General features: G+C 44.1%; 1 long non-coding RNA gene across 1 annotated transcript in view; it reads left to right on the top strand.

Annotated features, from left to right (window-relative positions):
* The window catches only part of LOC141279104 (uncharacterized), a 199,670-nt gene extending 191,241 nt beyond the window's left edge, over window positions 1-8,429 (top strand). Inside the window, exons 2-3 of the long non-coding RNA XR_012332860.1 lie at window positions 2,027-2,112; window positions 8,348-8,429. This is a non-coding gene — a long non-coding RNA (uncharacterized lncRNA). The remainder of the gene's footprint in view (window positions 1-2,026; window positions 2,113-8,347) is intronic.
* The last annotated feature ends 10,700 nt before the right edge of the window (window positions 8,430-19,129 follow it).

Here is a 19,129-nt window from a genome sequence, read left to right as displayed (position 1 = left end):
AGAACCCGTGGAATGGGTACCATGCAATATGACTTCAAAGGGTCTTCATTTGCTCACCGAACCTCTCCAATCCTATCACTGCTGCGTTTATGCCCCTGTACACATGCTTGATTCTCTTTCGGAGACATAGCAATCCATAGGTTTTAAGATACTTACTAGTCAGGTACATTCTTAGGCGTTTAATATGCGGTGTTGAGTCCATTTCGTTGAGCAAGGAGTAGCTCTTGTCTATTCCATATTTGGCTTAAGGAACTTTATCTGTGCTCATTTCAATCTCTGGTTTTATGCAGCACCCCAACTCACCTTTACCCTTAAGCAAGCATAAGTTGGTTTTCTAAATTTGAGACCCTGTTCTGTTCTGTAATTCAGTTCCTGTGTAGCCAAGTTTACATTCCGTGTATTACTGATATCTTATGATGTTTCTTTTTCTGTGTGACTTATTTCAGTTAGAATCATCATACCTGAATCCACTCATTGTGCTGCTAAGGGCCTGATGACATAGATTTCATTGCTGAGTGATATTGCTTTGTAAGTAAATACCACAACTTCTTTATCCATTTTTCACTTTCTGCGATGTTGAACTTGTACTGTAAACGAGGTTCTTGTAAACAGAGCCGTTCCAAACTTTGGGGTGGCTGTGTCTTTTTGATTTTAATTTCCCTAAGCTATAGGACCATAAGTGGCAGTGCCCTAGGCTCTGTTGCTTTGTTTTTTAGATGTTTCAGGAAACACCATACACTTCTCCCGAGTGTCTGTTGGCAATTTACATCCCGCCCATCAGCATAACAAGGCTCCCAGTTCTCCATGGCCTGTCCTGCCTTTCTGGATTTTACACTTTTTTCAGATGGCCCTTTTGACCGGGGGGAAGTGAGACTTCATTGTAGTGCAGATTTCCTTTGCAAGCTTGCTTGGTTGGCCAAAAAGGGCGTATGCGTTTTTTCCTGAATATATTCAGGAAAAAACGCATACGCCCTTTTTGGCCAAGTGCATCATTGTGGACGTTCTGCCTCTTTTCCTATGCTTTCAATGCAATTCCAGTCTACCTCCTGAAATCGGTTTCCTGCAATTCTGCCCCGCTTTCAAGTCCTCTTGGCAGCCTTACTTCAGTCTATTTTTGGACGATAGCTGTCATTTATAACTCTGCAGGTTTGTGAATTACAGTGCCCCTGAGCTCCTTTCTTCAACTCGCTTTCTTGTGACCTGGCCGCAACACCGCAGGATGGCTTCAGGCCCTAATCTGGTTCCGGCCCGGCACGCTGAGCCTTTGGTTAATTCCTCTTCCTGGTGGGAAATGAGAGTTAAATTTGCCCGTCCAGACACCTCCAGCTAGCCTCTCATTGGTTCTCGCTATTCCTGTTCATCTTCCGCAGAAATTGCAAACTGGGCCAAACAGGAGGTTAAAGGGACTGACTCTCCAAGTGGGGAGAGTGTTAGTAAAGCGTCTGGAATGTTGCACCCGAGTACCAGGGGAGGAAAACTGAGACATATTTGAACACGTCTCCCGTTCACATGGTTGATCATACTCTGGGTTCCACATGCATGTTTTAGCTGAAGGAAGAATACCTTAAACCTGGAGAGTTGAGACCCGTGGAATGGGTACCATGCAATATGACTTCAAAGGGTCTTCATTTGCTCACCGAACCTCTCCAATCCTATCACTGCTGCGTTTATGCCCCTGTACACACGCTTGATTCTCTTTCGGAGACATAGCAATCCATAGGTTTTAAGATACTTACTAGTCAGGTACATTCTTAGGCGTTTAATATGCGGTGTTGAGTCCATTTCGTTGAGCAAGGAGTAGCTCTTGTCTATTCCATATTTGGCTTAAGGAACTTTATCTGTGCTCATTTCAATCTCTGGTTTTATGCAGCACCCCAACTCACCTTTACCCTTAAGCAAGCATAAGTTGGTTTTCTAAATTTGAGACCCTGTTCTGTTTTGGAATGCAGTTCCTGTGTAGCCAAGTTTACATTCCGTGTATTAGTGATATCTTATGATGTTTCTTTTTCTGTGTGACTTATTTCAGTTAGAATCATCGTACCTGAATCCACTCATTATGCTGCTACGGGCCTGATGACATAGATTTCATTGCTGAGTGATACTGCATTGTACGTAAGTACCACAAGTTCTTTATCCATTTTTCACTTTCTGCGATGTTGAACTTGTACTGTAAACGAGGTTCTTGTAAACAGAGGCGTCCCAAACTTTGGGGTGGCTGTGTCTTTTTGATTTTAATTTCCCTAAGCTATAGGACCATAAGTGGCAGTGCCCTAGGCTCTGTTGCTTTGTTTTTTAGATGTTTCAGGAAACACCATACACTTCTCCCGAGTGTCTGTTGGCAATTTACATCCCGCCCATCAGCATAACAAGGCTCCCAGTTCTCCATGGCCTGTCCTGCCTTTCTGGATTTTACACTTTTTTCAGATGGCCCTTTTGACCGGGGGGAAGTGAGACTTCATTGTAGTGCAGATTTCCTTTGCAAGCTTGCTTGGTTGGCCAAAAAGGGCGTATGCGTTTTTTCCTGAATATATTCAGGAAAAAACGCATACGCCCTTTTTGGCCAAGTGCATCATTGTGGACGTTCTGCCTCTTTTCCTATGCTTTCAATGCAATTCCAGTCTACCTCCTGAAATCGGTTTCCTGCAATTCTGCCCCGCTTTCAAGTCCTCTTGGCAGCCTTACTTCAGTCTATTTTTGGACGATAGCTGTCATTTATAACTCTGCAGGTTTGTGAATTACAGTGCCCCTGAGCTCCTTTCTTCAACTCGCTTTCTTGTGACCTGGCCGCAACACCGCAGGATGGCTTCAGGCCCTAATCTGGTTCCGGCCCGGCACGCTGAGCCTTTGGTTAATTCCTCTTCCTGGTGGGAAATGAGAGTTAAATTTGCCCGTCCAGACACCTCCAGCTAGCCTCTCATTGGTTCTCGCTATTCCTGTTCATCTTCCGCAGAAATTGCAAACTGGGCCAAACAGGAGGTTAAAGGGACTGACTCTCCAAGTCGGGAGAGTGTTAGTAAAGCGTCTGGAATGTTGCACCCGAGTACCAGGGGAGGAAAACTGAGACATATTTGAACACGTCTCCCGTTCACATGGTTGATCATACTTGGGTTCCACATGCATGTTTTAGCTGAAGGAAGAATACCTTAAACCTGGAGAGTTGAGACCCGTGGAATGGGTACCATGCAATATGACTTCAAAGGGTCTTCATTTGCTCACCGAACCTCTCCAATCCTATCACTGCTGCGTTTATGCCCCTGTACACATGCTTGATTCTCTTTCGGAGACATAGCAATCCATAGGTTTTAAGATACTTACTAGTCAGGTACATTCTTAGGCGTTTAATATGCGGTGTTGAGTCCATTTCGTTGAGCAAGGAGTAGCTCTTGTCTATTCCATATTTGACTTAAGGAACTTTATCTGTGCTCATTTCAATCTCTGGTTTTATGCAGCACCCCAACTCACCTTTCCCCTTAAGCAAGCATAAGTTGGTTTTCTAAATTTGAGACCCTGTTCTGTTCTGTAATTCAGTTCCTGTGTAGCCAAGTTTACATTCCGTGTATTACTGATATCTTATGATGTTTCTTTTTCTGTGTGACTTATTTCAGTTAGAATCATCATACCTGAATCCACTCATTGTGCTGCTAAGGGCCTGATGACATAGATTTCATTGCTGAGTGATATTGCTTTGTAAGTAAATACCACAACTTCTTTATCCATTTTTCACTTTCTGCGATGTTGAACTTGTACTGTAAACGAGGTTCTTGTAAACAGAGGCGTCCCAAACTTTGGGGTGGCTGTGTCTTTTTGATTTTAATTTCCCTAAGCTATAGGACCATAAGTGGCAGTGCCCTAGGCTCTGTTGCTTTGTTTTTTAGATGTTTCAGGAAACACCATACACTTCTCCCGAGGGTCTGTTGGCAATTTACATCCCGCCCATCAGCATAACAAGGCTCCCAGTTCTCCATGGCCTGTCCTGCCTTTCTGGATTTTACACTTTTTTCAGATGGCCCTTTTGACCGGGGGGAAGTGAGACTTCATTGTAGTGCAGATTTCCTTTGCAAGCTTGCTTGGTTGGCCAAAAAGGGCGTATGCGTTTTTTCCTGAATATATTCAGGAAAAAACGCATACGCCCTTTTTGGCCAAGTGCATCATTGTGGACGTTCTGCCTCTTTTCCTATGCTTTCAATGCAATTCCAGTCTACCTCCTGAAATCGGTTTCCTGCAATTCTGCCCCGCTTTCAAGTCCTCTTGGCAGCCTTACTTCAGTCTATTTTTGGACGATAGCTGTCATTTATAACTCTGCAGGTTTGTGAATTACAGTGCCCCTGAGCTCCTTTCTTCAACTCGCTTTCTTGTGACCTGGCCGCAACACCGCAGGATGGCTTCAGGCCCTAATCTGGTTCCGGCACGGCACGCTGAGCCTTTGGTTAATTCCTCTTCCTGGTGGGAAATGAGAGTTAAATTTGCCCGTCCAGACACCTCCAGCTAGCCTCTCATTGGTTCTCGCTATTCCTGTTCATCTTCCGCAGAAATTGCAAACTGGGCCAAACAGGAGGTTAAAGGGACTGACTCTCCAAGTCGGGAGAGTGTTAGTAAAGCGTCTGGAATGTTGCACCCGAGTACCAGGGGAGGAAAACTGAGACATATTTGAACACGTCTCCCGTTCACATGGTTGATCATACTTGGGTTCCACATGCATGTTTTAGCTGAAGGAAGAATACCTTAAACCTGGAGAGTTGAGACCCGTGTAATGGGTACCATGCAATATGACTTCAAAGGGTCTTCATTTGCTCACCGAACCTCTCCAATCCTATCACTGCTGCGTTTATGCCCCTGTACACATGCTTGATTCTCTTTCGGAGACATAGCAATCCATAGGTTTTAAGATACTTACTAGTCAGGTACATTCTTAGGCGTTTAATATGCGGTGTTGAGTCCATTTCGTTGAGCAAGGAGTAGCTCTTGTCTATTCCATATTTGACTTAAGGAACTTTATCTGTGCTCATTTCAATCTCTGGTTTTATGCAGCACCCCAACTCACCTTTCCCCTTAAGCAAGCATAAGTTGGTTTTCTAAATTTGAGACCCTGTTCTGTTCTGTAATTCAGTTCCTGTGTAGCCAAGTTTACATTCCGTGTATTACTGATATCTTATGATGTTTCTTTTTCTGTGTGACTTATTTCAGTTAGAATCATCATACCTGAATCCACTCATTGTGCTGCTAAGGGCCTGATGACATAGATTTCATTGCTGAGTGATATTGCTTTGTAAGTAAATACCACAACTTCTTTATCCATTTTTCACTTTCTGCGATGTTGAACTTGTACTGTAAACGAGGTTCTTGTAAACAGAGGCGTCCCAAACTTTGGGGTGGCTGTGTCTTTTTGATTTTAATTTCCCTAAGCTATAGGACCATAAGTGGCAGTGCCCTAGGCTCTGTTGCTTTGTTTTTTAGATGTTTCAGGAAACACCATACACTTCTCCCGAGTGTCTGTTGGCAATTTACATCCCGCCCATCAGCATAACAAGGCTCCCAGTTCTCCATGGCCTGTCCTGCCTTTCTGGATTTTACACTTTTTTCAGATGGCCCTTTTGACCGGGGGGAAGTGAGACTTCATTGTAGTGCAGATTTCCTTTGCAAGCTTGCTTGGTTGGCCAAAAAGGGCGTATGCGTTTTTTCCTGAATATATTCAGGAAAAAACGCATACGCCCTTTTTGGCCAAGTGCATCATTGTGGACGTTCTGCCTCTTTTCCTATGCTTTCAATGCAATTCCAGTCTACCTCCTGAAATCGGTTTCCTGCAATTCTGCCCCGCTTTCAAGTCCTCTTGGCAGCCTTACTTCAGTCTATTTTTGGACGATAGCTGTCATTTATAACTCTGCAGGTTTGTGAATTACAGTGCCCCTGAGCTCCTTTCTTCAACTCGCTTTCTTGTGAGCTGGCCGCAACACCGCAGGATGGCTTCAGGCCCTAATCTGGTTCCGGCACGGCACGCTGAGCCTTTGGTTAATTCCTCTTCCTGGTGGGAAATGAGAGTTAAATTTGCCCGTCCAGACACCTCCAGCTAGCCTCTCATTGGTTCTCGCTATTCCTGTTCATCTTCCGCAGAAATTGCAAACTGGGCCAAACAGGAGGTTAAAGGGACTGACTCTCCAAGTGGGGAGAGTGTTAGTAAAGCGTCTGGAATGTTGCACCCGAGTACCAGGGGAGGAAAACTGAGACATATTTGAACACGTCTCCCGTTCACATGGTTGATCATACTCTGGGTTCCACATGCATGTTTTAGCTGAAGGAAGAATACCTTAAACCTGGAGAGTTGAGACCCGTGGAATGGGTACCATGCAATATGACTTCAAAGGGTCTTCATTTGCTCACCGAACCTCTCCAATCCTATCACTGCTGCGTTTATGCCCCTGTACACATGCTTGATTCTCTTTCGGAGACATAGCAATCCATAGGTTTTAAGATACTTACTAGTCAGGTACATTCTTAGGCGTTTAATATGCGGTGTTGAGTCCATTTCGTTGAGCAAGGAGTAGCTCTTGTCTATTCCATATTTGGCTTAAGGAACTTTATCTGTGCTCATTTCAATCTCTGGTTTTATGCAGCACCCCAACTCACCTTTACCCTTAAGCAAGCATAAGTTGGTTTTCTAAATTTGAGACCCTGTTCTGTTCTGTAATTCAGTTCCTGTGTAGCCAAGTTTACATTCCGTGTATTACTGATATCTTATGATGTTTCTTTTTCTGTGTGACTTATTTCAGTTAGAATCATCATACCTGAATCCACTCATTGTGCTGCTAAGGGCCTGATGACATAGATTTCATTGCTGAGTGATATTGCTTTGTAAGTAAAGACCACAACTTCTTTATCCATTTTTCACTTTCTGCGATGTTGAACTTGTACTGTAAACGAGGTTCTTGTAAACAGAGCCGTTCCAAACTTTGGGGTGGCTGTGTCTTTTTGATTTTAATTTCCCTAAGCTATAGGACCATAAGTGGAAGTGCCCTAGGCTCTGTTGCTTTGTTTTTTAGATGTTTCAGGAAACACCATACACTTCTCCCGAGTGGTCTGTTGGCAATTTACATCCCGCCCATCAGCATAACAAGGCTCCCAGTTCTCCATGGCCTGTCCTGCCTTTCTGGATTTTACACTTTTTTCAGATGGCCCTTTTGACCGGGGGGAAGTGAGACTTCATTGTAGTGCAGATTTCCTTTGCAAGCTTGCTTGGTTGGCCAAAAAGGGCGTATGCGTTTTTTCCTGAATATATTCAGGAAAAAACGCATACGCCCTTTTTGGCCAAGTGCATCATTGTGGACGTTCTGCCTCTTTTCCTATGCTTTCAATGCAATTCCAGTCTACCTCCTGAAATCGGTTTCCTGCAATTCTGCCCCGCTTTCAAGTCCTCTTGGCAGCCTTACTTCAGTCTATTTTTGGACGATAGCTGTCATTTATAACTCTGCAGGTTTGTGAATTACAGTGCCCCTGAGCTCCTTTCTTCAACTCGCTTTCTTGTGAGCTGGCCGCAACACCGCAGGATGGCTTCAGGCCCTAATCTGGTTCCGGCACGGCACGCTGAGCCTTTGGTTAATTCCTCTTCCTGGTGGGAAATGAGAGTTAAATTTGCCCGTCCAGACACCTCCAGCTCTCCTCTCATTGGTTCTCGCTATTCCTGTTCATCTTCCGCAGAAATTGCAAACTGGGCCAAACAGGAGGTTAAAGGGACTGACTCTCCAAGTGGGGGAGAGTGTTAGTAAAGCGTCTGGAATGTTGCACCCGAGTACCAGGGGAGGAAAACTGAGACATATTTGAACACGTCTCCCGTTCACATGGTTGATCATACTCTGGGTTCCACATGCATGTTTTAGCTGAAGGAAGAATACCTTAAACCTGGAGAGTTGAGACCCGTGGAATGGGTACCATGCAATATGACTTCAAAGGGTCTTCATTTGCTCACCGAACCTCTCCAATCCTATCACTGCTGCGTTTATGCCCCTGTACACACGCTTGATTCTCTTTTTGGAGACATAGCAATCCATAGGTTTTAAGATACTTACTAGTCAGGTACATTCTTAGGCGTTTAATATGGGGTGTTGAGTCCATTTCGTTGAGCAAGGAGTAGCTCTTGTCTATTCCATATTTGGCTTAAGGAACTTTATCTGTGCTCATTTCAATCTCTGGTTTTATGCAGCACCCCAACTCACCTTTCCCCTTAAGCAAGCATAAGTTGGTTTTCTAAATTTGAGACCCTGTTCTGTTTTGTAATTCAGTTCCTGTGTAGCCAAGTTTACATTCCGTGTATTAGTGATATCTTATGATGTTTCTTTTTCTGTGTGACTTATTTCAGTTAGAATCATCGTACCTGAATCCACTCATTGTGCTGCTAAGGGCCTGATGACATAGATTTCATTGCTGAGTGATATTGCTTTGTAAGTAAATACCACAACTTCTTTATCCATTTTTCACTTTCTGCGATGTTGAACTTGTACTGTAAACGAGGTTCTTGTAAACAGAGGCGTCCCAAACTTTGGGGTGGCTGTGTCTTTTTGATTTTAATTTCCCTAAGCTATAGGACCATAAGTGGAAGTGCCCTAGGTTCTGTTGCTTTGTTTTTTAGATGTTTCAGGAAACACCATACACTTCTCCCTGAGTGGTTGTTGGCAATTTACATCCCGCCCATCAGCATAACAAGGCTCCCAGTTCTCCATGGCCTGTCCTGCCTTTCTGGATTTTACACTTTTTTCAGATGGCCCTTTTGACCGGGGGGAAGTGAGACTTCATTGTAGTGCAGATTTCCTTTGCAAGCTTGCTTGGTTGGCCAAAAAGGGCGTATGCGTTTTTTCCTGAATATATTCAGGAAAAAACGCATACGCCCTTTTTGGCCAAGTGCATCATTGTGGACGTTCTGCCTCTTTTCCTATGCTTTCAATGCAATTCCAGTCTACCTCCTGAAATCGGTTTCCTGCAATTCTGCCCCGCTTTCAAGTCCTCTTGGCAGCCTTACTTCAGTCTATTTTTGGACGATAGCTGTCATTTATAACTCTGCAGGTTTGTGAATTACAGTGCCCCTGAGCTCCTTTCTTCAACTCGCTTTCTTGTGAGCTGGCCGCAACACCGCAGGATGGCTTCAGGCCCTAATCTGGTTCCGGCACGGCACGCTGAGCCTTTGGTTAATTCCTCTTCCTGGTGGGAAATGAGAGTTAAATTTGCCCGTCCAGACACCTCCAGCTAGTCTCTCATTGGTTCTCGCTATTCCTGTTCATCTTCCGCAGAAATTGCAAACTGGGCCAAACAGGAGGTTAAAGGGCTGACTCTCCAAGTGGGGAGAGTGTTAGTAAAGCGTCTGGAATGTTGCACCCGAGTACCAGGGGAGGAAAACTGAGACATATTTGAACACGTCTCCCGATCACATGGTTGATCATACTCTGGGTTCCACATGCATGTTTTAGCTGAAGGAAGAATACCTTAAACCTGGAGAGTTGAAACCCGTGGAATGGGTACCATGCAATATGACTTCAAAGGGTCTTCATTTGCTCACCGAACCTCTCCAATCCTATCACTGCTGCGTTTATGCCCCTGTACACATGCTTGATTCTCTTTCGGAGACATAGCAATCCATAGGTTTTAAGATACTTACTAGTCAGGTACATTCTTAGGCGTTTAATATGCGGTGTTGAGTCCATTTCGTTGAGCAAGGAGTAGCTCTTGTCTATTCCATATTTGGCTTAAGGAACTTTATCTGTGCTCATTTCAATCTCTGGTTTTATGCAGCACCCCAACTCACCTTTCCCCTTAAGCAAGCATAAGTTGGTTTTCTAAATTTGAGACCCTGTTCTGTTCTGTAATTCAGTTCCTGTGTAGCCAAGTTTACATTCCGTGTATTACTGATATCTTATGATGTTTCTTTTTCTGTGTGACTTATTTCAGTTAGAATCATCATACCTGAATCCACTCATTGTGCTGCTAAGGGCCTGATGACATAGATTTCATTGCTGAGTGATATTGCTTTGTAAGTAAATACCACAACTTCTTTATCCATTTTTCACTTTCTGCGATGTTGAACTTGTACTGTAAACGAGGTTCTTGTAAACAGAGCCGTTCCAAACTTTGGGGTGGCTGTGTCTTTTTGATTTTAATTTCCCTAAGCTATAGGACCATAAGTGGAAGTGCCCTAGGCTCTGTTGCTTTGTTTTTTAGATGTTTCAGGAAACACCATACACTTCTCCCGAGTGTCTGTTGGCAATTTACATCCCGCCCATCAGCATAACAAGGCTCCCAGTTCTCCATGGCCTGTCCTGCCTTTCTGGATTTTACACTTTTTTCAGATGGCCCTTTTGACCGGGGGTAGTGAGACTTCATTGTAGTGCAGATTTCCTTTGCAAGCTTGCTTGGTTGGCCAAAAAGGGCGTATGCGTTTTTTCCTGAATATATTCAGGAAAAAACGCATACGCCCTTTTTGGCCAAGTGCATCATTGTGGACGTTCTGCCTCTTTTCCTATGCTTTCAATGCAATTCCAGTCTACCTCCTGAAATCGGTTTCCTGCAATTCTGCCCCGCTTTCAAGTCCTCTTGGCAGCCTTACTTCAGTCTATTTTTGGACGATAGCTGTCATTTATAACTCTGCAGGTTTGTGAATTACAGTGCCCCTGAGCTCCTTTCTTCAACTCGCTTTCTTGTGAGCTGGCCGCAACACCGCAGGATGGCTTCAGGCCCTAATCTGGTTCCGGCACGGCACGCTGAGCCTTTGGTTAATTCCTCTTCCTGGTGGGAAATGAGAGTTAAATTTGCCCGTCCAGACACCTCCAGCTAGTCTCTCATTGGTTCTCGCTATTCCTGTTCATCTTCCGCAGAAATTGCAAACTGGGCCAAACAGGAGGTTAAAGGGACTGACTCTCCAAGTGGGGAGAGTGTTAGTAAAGCGTCTGGAATGTTGCACCCGAGTACCAGGGGAGGAAAACTGAGACATATTTGAACACGTCTCCCGATCACATGGTTGATCATACTCTGGGTTCCACATGCATGTTTTAGCTGAAGGAAGAATACCTTAAACCTGGGAGTTGAAACCCGTGGAATGGGTACCATGCAATATGACTTCAAAGGGTCTTCATTTGCTCACCGAACCTCTCCAATCCTATCACTGCTGCGTTTATGCCCCTGTACACATGCTTGATTCTCTTTCGGAGACATAGCAATCCATAGGTTTTAAGATACTTACTAGTCAGGTACATTCTTAGGCGTTTAATATGCGGTGTTGAGTCCATTTCGTTGAGCAAGGAGTAGCTCTTGTCTATTCCATATTTGGCTTAAGGAACTTTATCTGTGCTCATTTCAATCTCTGGTTTTATGCAGCACCCCAACTCACCTTTCCCCTTAAGCAAGCATAAGTTGGTTTTCTAAATTTGAGACCCTGTTCTGTTCTGTAATTCAGTTCCTGTGTAGCCAAGTTTACATTCCGTGTATTACTGATATCTTATGATGTTTCTTTTTCTGTGTGACTTATTTCAGTTAGAATCATCATACCTGAATCCACTCATTGTGCTGCTAAGGGCCTGATGACATAGATTTCATTGCTGAGTGATATTGCTTTGTAAGTAAATACCACAACTTCTTTATCCATTTTTCACTTTCTGCGATGTTGAACTTGTACTGTAAACGAGGTTCTTGTAAACAGAGCCGTTCCAAACTTTGGGGTGGCTGTGTCTTTTTGATTTTAATTTCCCTAAGCTATAGGACCATAAGTGGAAGTGCCCTAGGCTCTGTTGCTTTGTTTTTTAGATGTTTCAGGAAACACCATACACTTCTCCCGAGTGTCTGTTGGCAATTTACATCCCGCCCATCAGCATAACAAGGCTCCCAGTTCTCCATGGCCTGTCCTGCCTTTCTGGATTTTACACTTTTTTCAGATGGCCCTTTTGACCGGGGGGAAGTGAGACTTCATTGTAGTGCAGATTTCCTTTGCAAGCTTGCTTGGTTGGCCAAAAAGGGCGTATGCGTTTTTTCCTGAATATATTCAGGAAAAAACGCATACGCCCTTTTTGGCCAAGTGCATCATTGTGGACGTTCTGCCTCTTTTCCTATGCTTTCAATGCAATTCCAGTCTACCTCCTGAAATCGGTTTCCTGCAATTCTGCCCCGCTTTCAAGTCCTCTTGGCAGCCTTACTTCAGTCTATTTTTGGACGATAGCTGTCATTTATAACTCTGCAGGTTTGTGAATTACAGTGCCCCTGAGCTCCTTTCTTCAACTCGCTTTCTTGTGACCTGGCCGCAACACCGCAGGATGGCTTCAGGCCCTAATCTGGTTCCGGCACGGCACGCTGAGCCTTTGGTTAATTCCTCTTCCTGGTGGGAAATGAGAGTTAAATTTGCCCGTCCAGACACCTCCAGCTAGTCTCTCATTGGTTCTCGCTATTCCTGTTCATCTTCCGCAGAAATTGCAAACTGGGCCAAACAGGAGGTTAAAGGGACTGACTCTCCAAGTGGGGAGAGTGTTAGTAAAGCGTCTGGAATGTTGCACCCGAGTACCAGGGGAGGAAAACTGAGACATATTTGAACACGTCTCCCGATCACATGGTTGATCATACTCTGGGTTCCACATGCATGTTTTAGCTGAAGGAAGAATACCTTAAACCTGGGTAGTTGAAACCCGTGGAATGGGTACCATGCAATATGACTTCAAAGGGTCTTCATTTGCTCACCGAACCTCTCCAATCCTATCACTGCTGCGTTTATGCCCCTGTACACATGCTTGATTCTCTTTCGGAGACATAGCAATCCATAGGTTTTAAGATACTTACTAGTCAGGTACATTCTTAGGCGTTTAATATGCGGTGTTGAGTCCATTTCGTTGAGCAAGGAGTAGCTCTTGTCTATTCCATATTTGGCTTAAGGAACTTTATCTGTGCTCATTTCAATCTCTGGTTTTATGCAGCACCCCAACTCACCTTACCCTTAAGCAAGCATAAGTTGGTTTTCTAAATTTGAGACCCTGTTCTGTTCTGTAATTCAGTTCCTGTGTAGCCAAGTTTACATTCCGTGTATTACTGATATCTTATGATGTTTCTTTTTCTGTGTGACTTATTTCAGTTAGAATCATCATACCTGAATCCACTCATTGTGCTGCTAAGGGCCTGATGACATAGATTTCATTGCTGAGTGATATTGCTTTGTAAGTAAATACCACAACTTCTTTATCCATTTTTCACTTTCTGCGATGTTGAACTTGTACTGTAAACGAGGTTCTTGTAAACAGAGCCGTTCCAAACTTTGGGGTGGCTGTGTCTTTTTGATTTTAATTTCCCTAAGCTATAGGACCATAAGTGGAAGTGCCCTAGGCTCTGTTGCTTTGTTTTTTAGATGTTTCAGGAAACACCATACACTTCTCCCGAGTGTCTGTTGGCAATTTACATCCCGCCCATCAGCATAACAAGGCTCCCAGTTCTCCATGGCCTGTCCTGCCTTTCTGGATTTTACACTTTTTTCAGATGGCCCTTTTGACCGGGGGGAAGTGAGACTTCATTGTAGTGCAGATTTCCTTTGCAAGCTTGCTTGGTTGGCCAAAAAGGGCGTATGCGTTTTTTCCTGAATATATTCAGGAAAAAACGCATACGCCCTTTTTGGCCAAGTGCATCATTGTGGACGTTCTGCCTCTTTTCCTATGCTTTCAATGCAATTCCAGTCTACCTCCTGAAATCGGTTTCCTGCAATTCTGCCCCGCTTTCAAGTCCTCTTGGCAGCCTTACTTCAGTCTATTTTTGGACGATAGCTGTCATTTATAACTCTGCAGGTTTGTGAATTACAGTGCCCCTGAGCTCCTTTCTTCAACTCGCTTTCTTGTGAGCTGGCCGCAACACCGCAGGATGGCTTCAGGCCCTAATCTGGTTCCGGCACGGCACGCTGAGCCTTTGGTTAATTCCTCTTCCTGGTGGGAAATGAGAGTTAAATTTGCCCGTCCAGACACCTCCAGCTAGTCTCTCATTGGTTCTCGCTATTCCTGTTCATCTTCCGCAGAAATTGCAAACTGGGCCAAACAGGAGGTTAAAGGGACTGACTCTCCAAGTGGGGAGAGTGTTAGTAAAGCGTCTGGAATGTTGCACCCGAGTACCAGGGGAGGAAAACTGAGACATATTTGAACACGTCTCCCGATCACATGGTTGATCATACTCTGGGTTCCACATGCATGTTTTAGCTGAAGGAAGAATACCTTAAACCTGGGTAGTTGAAACCCGTGGAATGGGTACCATGCAATATGACTTCAAAGGGTCTTCATTTGCTCACCGAACCTCTCCAATCCTATCACTGCTGCGTTTATGCCCCTGTACACATGCTTGATTCTCTTTCGGAGACATAGCAATCCATAGGTTTTAAGATACTTACTAGTCAGGTACATTCTTAGGCGTTTAATATGCGGTGTTGAGTCCATTTCGTTGAGCAAGGAGTAGCTCTTGTCTATTCCATATTTGGCTTAAGGAACTTTATCTGTGCTCATTTCAATCTCTGGTTTTATGCAGCACCCCAACTCACCTTTCCCCTTAAGCAAGCATAAGTTGGTTTTCTAAATTTGAGACCCTGTTCTGTTCTGTAATTCAGTTCCTGTGTAGCCAAGTTTACATTCCGTGTATTACTGATATCTTATGATGTTTCTTTTTCTGTGTGACTTATTTCAGTTAGAATCATCATACCTGAATCCACTCATTGTGCTGCTAAGGGCCTGATGACATAGATTTCATTGCTGAGTGATATTGCTTTGTAAGTAAATACCACAACTTCTTTATCCATTTTTCACTTTCTGCGATGTTGAACTTGTACTGTAAACGAGGTTCTTGTAAACAGAGCCGTCCCAAACTTTGGGGTGGCTGTGTCTTTTTGATTTTAATTTCCCTAAGCTATAGGACCATAAGTGGAAGTGCCCTAGGCTCTGTTGCTTTGTTTTTTAGATGTTTCAGGAAACACCATACACTTCTCCCGAGTGTCTGTTGGCAATTTACATCCCGCCCATCAGCATAACAAGGCTCCCAGTTCTCCATGGCCTGTCCTGCCTTTCTGGATTTTACACTTTTTTCAGATGGCCCTTTTGACCGGGGGAAGTGAGACTTCATTGTAGTGCAGATTTCCTTTGCAAGCTTGCTTGGTTGGCCAAAAAGGGCGTATGCGTTTTTTCCTGAATATATTCAGGAAAAAACGCATACGCCCTTTTTGGCCAAGTGCATCATTGTGGACGTTCTGCCTCTTTTCCTATGCTTTCAATGCAATTCCAGTCTACCTCCTGAAATCGGTTTCCTGCAATTCTGCCCCGCTTTCAAGTCCTCTTGGCAGCCTTACTTCAGTCTATTTTTGGACGATAGCTGTCAAGAGGACTTGAAAGCGGGGCAGAATTGCAGGAAACCGATTTCAGGAGGTAGACTGGAATTGCATTGAAAGCATAGGAAAAGAGGCAGAACGTCCACAATGATGCACTTGGCCAAAAAGGGCGTATGCGTTTTTTCCTGAATATATTCAGGAAAAAACGCATACGCCCTTTTTGGCCAACCAAGCAAGCTTGCAAAGGAAATCTGCACTACAATGAAGTCTCACTTCCCCCCGGTCAAAAGGGCCATCTGAAAAAAGTGTAAAATCCAGAAAGGCAGGACAGGCCATGGAGAACTGGGAGCCTTGTTATGCTGATGGGCGGGATGTAAATTGCCAACAGACACTCGGGAGAAGTGTATGGTGTTTCCTGAAACATCTAAAAAACAAAGCAACAGAGCCTAGGGCACTTCCACTTATGGTCCTATAGCTTAGGGAAATTAAAATCAAAAAGACACAGCCACCCCAAAGTTTGGACGGCTCTGTTTACAAGAACCTCGTTTACAGTACAAGTTCAACATCGCAGAAAGTGAAAAATGGATAAAGAAGTTGTGGTATTTACTTACAAAGCAATATCACTCAGCAATGAAATCTATGTCATCAGGCCCTTAGCAGCACAATGAGTGGATTCAGGTATGATGATTCTAACTGAAATAAGTCACACAGAAAAAGAAACATCATAAGATATCAGTAATACACGGAATGTAAACTTGGCTACACAGGAACTGAATTACAGAACAGAACAGGGTCTCAAATTTAGAAAACCAACTTATGCTTGCTTAAGGGGAAAGGTGAGTTGGGGTGCTGCATAAAACCAGAGATTGAAATGAGCACAGATAAAGTTCCTTAAGCCAAATATGGAATAGACAAGAGCTACTCCTTGCTCAACGAAATGGACTCAACACCGCATATTAAACGCCTAAGAATGTACCTGACTAGTAAGTATCTTAAAACCTATGGATTGCTATGTCTCCGAAAGAGAATCAAGCATGTGTACAGGGGCATAAACGCAGCAGTGATAGGATTGGAGAGGTTCGGTGAGCAAATGAAGACCCTTTGAAGTCATATTGCATGGTACCCATTCCACGGGTTTCAACTCCCAGGTTTAAGGTATTCTTCCTTCAGCTAAAACATGCATGTGGAACCCAGAGTATGATCAACCATGTGATCGGGAGACGTGTTCAAATATGTCTCAGTTTTCCTCCCCTGGTACTCGGGTGCAACATTCCAGACGCTTTACTAACACTCTCCCCACTTGGAGAGTCAGTCCCTTTAACCTCCTGTTTGGCCCAGTTTGCAATTTCTGCGGAAGATGAACAGGAATAGCGAGAACCAATGAGAGACTAGCTGGAGGTGTCTGGACGGGCAAATTTAACTCTCATTTCCCACCAGGAAGAGGAAATAACCAAAGGCTCAGCGTGCCGTGCCGGAACCAGATTAGGGCCTGAAGCCATCCTGCGGTGTTGCGGCCAGGTCACAAGAAAGCGAGTTGAAGAAAGGAGCTCAGGGGCACTGTAATTCACAAACCTGCAGAGTTATAAATGACAGCTATCGTCCAAAAATAGACTGAAGTAAGGCTGCCAAGAGGACTTGAAAGCGGGGCAGAATTGCAGGAAACCGATTTCAGGAGGTAGACTGGAATTGCATTGAAAGCATAGGAAAAGAGGCAGAACGTCCACAATGATGCACTTGGCCAAAAAGGGCGTATGCGTTTTTTCCTGAATATATTCAGGAAAAAACGCATACGCCCTTTTTGGCCAACCAAGCAAGCTTGCAAAGGAAATCTGCACTACAATGAAGTCTCACTTCCCCCCGGTCAAAAGGGCCATCTGAAAAAAGTGTAAAATCCAGAAAGGCAGGACAGGCCATGGAGAACTGGGAGCCTTGTTATGCTGATGGGCGGGATGTAAATTGCCAACAGACACTCGGGAGAAGTGTATGGTGTTTCCTGAAACATCTAAAAAACAAAGCAACAGAGCCTAGGGCACTTCCACTTATGGTCCTATAGCTTAGGGAAATTAAAATCAAAAAGACACAGCCACCCCAAAGTTTGGAACGCCTCTGTTTACAAGAACCTCGTTTACAGTACAAGTTCAACATCGCAGAAAGTGAAAAATGGATAAAGAAGTTGTGGTATTTACTTACAAAGCAATATCACTCAGCAATGAAATCTATGTCATCAGGCCCTTAGCAGCACAATGAGTGGATTCAGGTATGATGATTCTAACTGAAATAAGTCACACAGAAAAAGAAACATCATAAGATATCAGTAATACACGGAATGTAAACTTGGCTACACAGGAACTGAATTACAGAACAGAACAGGGTCTCAAATTTAGAAAACCAACTTATGCTTGCTTAAGGGGAAAGGTGAGTTGGGGTGCTGCATAAAACCAGAGATTGAAATGAGCACAGATAAAGTTCCTTAAGCCAAATATGGAATAGACAAGAGCTACTCCTTGCTCAACGAAATGGACTCAACACCGCATATTAAACGCCTAAGAATGTACCTGACTAGTAAGTATCTTAAAACCTATGGATTGCTATGTCTCCGAAAGAGAATCAAGCATGTGTACAGGGGCATAAACGCAGCAGTGATAGGATTGGAGAGGTTCGGTGAGCAAATGAAGACCCTTTGAAGTCATATTGCATGGTACCCATTCCACGGGTTTCAACACCCAGGTTTTAGGTATTCTTCCTTCAGCTAAAACATGCATGTGGAACCCAGAGTATGATCAACCATGTGATCGGGAGACGTGTTCAAATATGTCTCAGTTTTCCTCCCCTGGTACTCGGGTGCAACATTCCAGACGCTTTACTAACACTCTCCCCACTTGGAGAGTCAGCCCTTTAACCTCCTGTTTGGCCCAGTTTGCAATTTCTGCGGAAGATGAACAGGAATAGCGAGAACCAATGAGAGACTAGCTGGAGGTGTCTGGACGGGCAAATTTAACTCTCATTTCCCACCAGGAAGAGGAAATAACCAAAGGCTCAGCGTGCCGTGCCGGAACCAGATTAGGGCCTGAAGCCATCCTGCGGTGTTGCGGCCAGGTCACAAGAAAGCGAGTTGAAGAAAGGAGCTCAGGGGCACTGTAATTCACAAACCTGCAGAGTTATAAATGACAGCTATCGTCCAAAAATAGACTGAAGTAAGGCTGCCAAGAGGACTTGAAAGCGGGGCAGAATTGCAGGAAACCGATTTCAGGAGGTAGACTGGAATTGCATTGAAAGCATAGGAAAAGAGGCAGAACGTCCACAATGATGCACTTGGCCAAAAAGGGCGTATGCGTTTTTTCCTGAATATATTCAGGAAAAAACGCATACGCCCTTTTTGGCCAACCAAGCAAGCTTGCAAAGGAAATCTGCACTACAATGAAGTCTCACTTCCCCCCGGTCAAAAGGGCCATCTGAAAAAAGTGTAAAATCCAGAAAGGCAGGACAGGCCATGGAGAACTGGGAGCCTTGTTATGCTGATGGGCGGGATGTAAATTGCCAACAGACACTCGGGAGAAGTGTATGGTGTTTCCTGAAACATCTAAAAAACAAAGCAACAGAGCCTAGGGCACTTCCACTTATGGTCCTATAGCTTAGGGAAATTAAAATCAAAAAGACACAGCCACCCCAAAGTTTGGAACGGCTCTGTTTACAAGAACCTCGTTTACAGTACAAGTTCAACATCGCAGAAAGTGAAAAATGGATAAAGAAGTTGTGGTATTTACTTACAAAGCAATATCACTCAGCAATGAAATCTATGTCATCAGGCCCTTAGCAGCACAATGAGTGGAT

The sequence above is a fragment of the Tursiops truncatus genome, chromosome 7 (assembly GCF_011762595.2).
Source record: "Tursiops truncatus isolate mTurTru1 chromosome 7, mTurTru1.mat.Y, whole genome shotgun sequence".
Lineage (NCBI taxonomy): Eukaryota > Metazoa > Chordata > Mammalia > Artiodactyla > Delphinidae > Tursiops > Tursiops truncatus.
This window is presented reverse-complemented; position numbering and strand designations above follow the sequence as displayed.